At 40.7% G+C, this 6027-nt stretch overlaps 1 pseudogene; it reads right to left on the bottom strand.

Annotated features, from left to right (window-relative positions):
• Nucleotides 1-2660: 2660 nt before the first annotated feature.
• Nucleotides 2661-3310, bottom strand: LOC102825008 (annotated as a pseudogene).
• Between the last annotated feature and the right edge of the window lie 2717 nt (nt 3311-6027).

The following is a 6027-nucleotide window of genomic DNA, read 5'->3' as shown; positions in this document are numbered from 1 at the left end:
ATATCTTCCTTACTCTGTTCGGCTCTGACTTTGCATGCTGGGTTGTGCCCCAGTATAGATACCTTCCTAATCCCATTTAGGTTCTGACATCCTATCATCAGACTACTTCTCTGCATGGATACCCTCTTAACTCTGCTTGGTCTCAATTGATCACAGTAGGCAATGCATACTCCATGTGGATGCTTTCCTCACATTCCTTGGACTATGATAGCTCATCCTGGGCACTTCTCCTTGGGGATGCCCTTCTCACCCGGCTTTGGCTATGACTCCCATGCTAGACATCCCACTAATGTGTACATTCTCCTAACACTAAAGTGTTCCAATATACCCTCTACATGGACCCCTTCTTTCCCTGTTTGACCTTTGACACTCCATGCCAGTTGACTCCCTGTATGAAGTTCCCTATATTTACAAGGGTGTCTTTTACACCCTACTTGTACTCCATACCCCAGATGTGGTGTGTAATTTGTGTCTTCCAAGAAGCCTTAGTGGCACTGTAGGAGAAGCATGGGACAGCTAACCACAAGGTCAGCAATTCAAACCCACCAGCTGCTCCTCGAAAACCCTATCCAGGATCACTATGAGTCAGAATCGACTTAATGGCAGTGGGTTAAGGTTTGTGTCTTTCTAGGCAGTATGGTTAGGGTATAGTTGAGCAGTTTGCACATAGATCCATTCATTTCCATCTGTAATGGTTAATTTTGTGTATCCACTTGGCTAGGTAAGCTATAGTATCAAGTTGTTTGTCCACCAGTCTAGATGTTGCTATGAATATTTATATGTGATTAGCATTTAAATTAGGAGCTCTGGTAGCGTAGTGGTTACGAATCGGGCTGTGAACTGCAAGGTCAGCAGTTCGAAACTACCAGCTGTTCCACGGGAGAAAGATGAGGCTTTCTGCTCCCGTAAAGATTTACAGCCTCAGAAACCCTGTGCAAGGTTGCTATGAGTCAGGACCGACTCCACGGCACACAACAACAACAACAAGCATTTAAATTGCAGTCCTAGTGTGGTGCTAAGGATAAGCACTGGACTGATAACCACAAGGTTGGTGGTTCAAATCCACCAGCTGCTTCTTGGAAACCCTACATAGGGTTGTTGAATCAGAACTTGCAGACTTGACAACACTTAACAATAACAACAACTGCAAATAACAACTGCATTTAAATCAGTTGGCCTTAAGTAAATTACCCTCCATAATGTGGGTGGAAATCATTCAAACAGTTGAAGGCCTTCAGAACAAAATAAGAGATTTCTCAAAGAAGGATTTTGTGTCCAGACTATAAATAGACATCCTGCCATGATTTCATCCCCCATCCCCACGGCCTGACCTGTGATTTCTTGACACAAGACTGTCAAAATTTTCAGCCTGTCTCTTGACCTATGAATTTAGACTTGCCAGCCCCCACAATCCTGTGGGCCAATTATTTTAAATTAATATCTCTTTCAATAAATAGAAAACTATATCTATCTGTATACCTAACCACCTACCTACCTATCTACCAACCTATCTTTCTATCTGTTAAGCTGGTTTTGTTTCTTTAGTGAACAGTAGGGAAATATTCATTTTCCTGAATCTTTGGATTCCTTTTGTATGTCAGAGAAGTTCAGGCATTCCAGACTTTGATTAGCCAATTTAACAGACCATTACATCACACACAAGTGTTTGAGCCAAAGCTTTTAATTTCTAATTATGAATGAGTACAATGAGTCAATAAATTAAAACCTATATGTGACTCTATAGGATAATCACTGGACTGCTAACTATAAGGTTGGTGGTTCAAGCCTACCAGGCACTCCTTATAAACCCTAAAACTAACAACAACAAACAACAACCATCCCCCAATCCATTTTCTGCTCTTTCTAACCCTGTTCTATGTTCTGAATATTATTAACCCACTCGCCTGTTGGCTTCTCGTTGCATTTGATCAAGGAGCAGAAATGGTAGGAGCTCAGGAGGTGAGTGGAAGGAGGGCCAGGGTTTTCCTTCCCAATTTTTTCCCTGCTCTGCCATTGCATCCCTGGCAATAGCTATACCCCTGCACAATTTTAGCACTCACTGGGCAACTCCTCCTCCATGATTCTGACTCTTATGGGACTCTAGTAACTCTCTTCATTCCTTTGACTCCTTGACTATAGGAGTAGTAGCAGTTTCCCACTCTTGCCTCACTATCCCTTGTTTCTTCCTGTAACCCTGATCACACTCTATAAATTGTCTTTTTATAAACTTTCATCTGAAGCAGCTGGGTGAATCATTTTCCTGCTGGGGTCCTGCTGATAAAGCCTGTTCATATCTTCATTTTTTTTTTTTTTTAATTTGAAATACAACTTTATTTTGGTTCTAAATGGTAAGGAATGAGAATGACAGTAACAAACAAGATTTCACCACTGAATAGTGTGATGCGACTGTAGCAGTTGCATATTTGAAACTCAAAAGGAAACAACTGCGTTCCAACAGCTAGATATGCAGGTCCAAAAAATGAAGGTATTTTTAACTGCCACATTCACTCTGAAGCCCATTCATCTCCTTCAGCATCCCAAAGATTAGCACATATTCTGCTTAGCTATATAATAAAGTGGTAAACACGCGGCACCACTGACATCACAGGACAGTTGCCTATAAAACTAGACTTCTGACGCTGGGCTCCAGCTTCTTTCTCTTACAGATCATCATCCTCGTCTGGGAGAGCAGTTGTCTGCGCAACCTCTAAATCATGCTCCTATTGTGCTGCCAAAGCTGGGTCCATGACAACTTCTGGTGGGGCAAGAGCAGGCATTGCAACAAACTCCAAATTAGGATCACCAATTAGTTTTCTAGCAAGCCAAAGGAAGGGCTTTTCAAGTTGTAGTTACTTTTTGCAGAAATGTCATAGTACTGAAGATTCTTCTTTCAGTGGAAGACGATGGATTTTGCTTTAACTTTCCTGTCCTTAATGTCCACTTTGTTACCACACAACACAATGGGGATGTTTTCACATACTCGAACCAGATCCCTATGCCAGTTAGGCACATTCTTATAAGTAACTCTTGAGGTTACATCAAACATTATAATGGCACACTGGGCTTGGATATAATAGCCATCTCTAAGTCCCCCAAATTTCTCCTGACCAGCTGTGTCCCACACATTGAATTTAATTGGTCCTCTGTTAGTGTGGAACACAAGGGGATGGACCTCAACTCCCAAGGTGGCTACATACTTCTTCTCAAATTCACCAGTCAGATGACGTTTCACAAATGTCGTTTTTCCAGTACCGCCATTACCCACCAATACGAGTTTGAACTGCACTTGGGGTTCTCCTTGGGCGGCCATCGCGATGATTCTTCCAGAAGCGTCTCCGGGCCGCGACTGACTCATATCTTCATTTTTGCCTTATCTTCATAATTTTAAAACAATAATGCTAGAAGTGGAAGGCTCCCCACATATCTGTACATATTCTGGGCTGTTCTACAGTGATTGGAGATAGAGCAATAGGGAAATAGAAATGACTCATCTAATCATTGGAATGTTACCTTTTAAAAGGAAGAAGTTTTCAAGATCTGGTGTGGTGCTGTAGGATAAGCAAAAGATTGCTAACCACAAGGTTGGTGATTCAAACCCACAAGTTGCTCCTTGGAAACTCTATACAGGGTTTCTATGAGTCAGAACCAACTCCCTGGCACATAACAACAACAACAATACAAATAATACAGGTAGTCCCTGATTTATGGCATATTCAAGTTATAATAAACCACACTTACAACTATCTGGTTTTCTGGACATTTTTTCTGCATCTTATCATTAGTAATACATACTATATACAATGTTAAGCATATAATTTGTTGATTTTATTATTCTCAGATGTTCACTTACAGATGTTCAAAGATTGGATTTATAAAGATATTTAAAAAGTCAATAATAAAAAAAAGAAGAAAGAGATATTTGACTTATGTCAGAACTGACTTACTATGGAATCACCAGAGTGGAATCCTGTCATAAATTGGGACATAGTTATCATAGAAAATGAAAAAAACCACAAAGAGGAAAATAAAAATCACCAGTAACCCTATTCCCCAGAAGTAACCACTGTTAACATTCTGGTGAATACTTTTTAAACTATGCCTGTCTAATTTGTACACTTCTTTAAAACAGCAGTAATCCCTGAGGGAGTGCCAGCTTGAGTTGTTAGGTTTTGGAATTTTCACAACTCCCTACATCTGTGGTCATGTGGACGAAGCAGGCGCAATTGAGAAAAGAGAGAAACAGTGGAGGAGGAAGCAAACCTGATATGATTTCATAGTTCGGCCCCTTTCTGAACTATCATATTTGATCTACTGGATGACCCCACCCACACTAAGTCCTGCTGCACTGGGCTGGGCTTGTATGCTCTCTGGGAGGGGCTACTTTCTTGAGTTCTCACACTCAGAAGAATCTACGCTAGAAGCATGGGTAAATAAACCACAGTTTCACAGCTGGCTGCCCTACACTAAACTCCTTTGGAATACATGGAAACCTCTAGAGCCTAAGGCAGTCTAGAGAGACAAGTTAGGAACCAATTAATTCAGTAGCCCTTAAAAGGTTAATCCCAAATTGACTGAAAAACACAAATGTGTTCCCACAAGGCAGAATCTAATCTTATTGTAGGTAATAACTTCAATCTTCAGAACTGAATCTTATTTTCTAGATGCCAAGGTTATTTTGCTTTCCCTCAGAATCTGAAGAGTCAAAAAATCCCTCCTATTTGATTCCAGTGTCTTCTCAAAAAAATGCCACTATTATGTATGGGTAGAACATCATGTCCCTTTCTCCTGCCTTTCCTTTTCCATTACCCAACTCAGTGTTATGCTGACCCCAAATAATCAACCTTTTGTCATCAAGTTTATAAACTCCAGTTGGGACAGTAGTCCCAGAAATAGGCAATTTGCACAGGCAGATCTGCACTCAGAGTGTAAGCTACTCTGCGTTAGTTGATTTGGTGGCAATGCACAATCTTTCTTCTTGAAAGGCCTGCTACCTGATTCTTTGTCTCGCTACTTCAGAGCAGCAGAAGCATCAACTTTCTACCAGTTGCCTTCTTTGGACAGTTGGCAGTAGCAACAGAAGGATGAGATTTGTACATTATCCTTCTTGTTTGCCCTTTATTTCTTCTTCTATTAGTCTTCACACCCCTAGCTTCAATCTAAAGAGATCTGGTTTGTGAGTCTCAGCATTTGGGAAATCTGAAGAAAGAACAGTTAGGACTTAGAGCACAGAAGGACCCAATCTTCTCATTAAAAAAATAACCAAAAAACTCAATTTTCATTTTAATTCTGATTATATATATATATATATATATATATATGGAGCTCTGGTAGCGTAGTGGTTAAGAATTGGGCTGTGAGCCGCAAGGTCAGCAGTTCGAAACTACCAGCTGTTCCACAGGAGAAAGATGAGGCTTTCTGCTCCTGTAAAGATTTCCAGCCTCGAAAACTCTGTACAGGGTCGCTATGAGTCGAAACCGACTCCACGGCACATAACAACATATATATATATATATATACACACACACACACATATATACAGGATAATGCTCTGTACTGCAAGGTTGTTTTGAACCACAAGGTTGGCAGTTCAAACTCATTAGCTGCTCCTTAGAAACACTATATAGGGTCACTATGAGTTGGAAAAGGAGCTTTGGTAGCATAGTGGTTACGAGTGCTAATCTCAAGGTCAGGAGTTCGAAACTACTAGCTGTTCTATGGGAGAAAGATGAGGTTTTCTGCTTCCTTAAAGATTTACAGCTTCGAAAACCCTATACAGACAGAACTGACTCCACACACCACCATGAGTTGGAACCAACTCGACAGCACTTAACAACAACAACATATACATAGAGAGAGTGAGTCCTGGTGTGGTGCTGTAGGATAAGCACTGAATCACAGGTCGGTTTGGACCACAGGTCAATGGTTCAAATTCACCTACTGCTCCTCAGCAACTCTATACAAAGTTGCTTTGAATGGGAAATGACTCAATGGCACTTAACAGCAATATATATATATATATATATATTT

Source organism: Chrysochloris asiatica, unplaced genomic scaffold, assembly GCF_000296735.1.
Source record: "Chrysochloris asiatica unplaced genomic scaffold, ChrAsi1.0 scaffold00126, whole genome shotgun sequence".
NCBI lineage: Eukaryota > Metazoa > Chordata > Mammalia > Afrosoricida > Chrysochloridae > Chrysochloris > Chrysochloris asiatica.
This window is presented reverse-complemented; position numbering and strand designations above follow the sequence as displayed.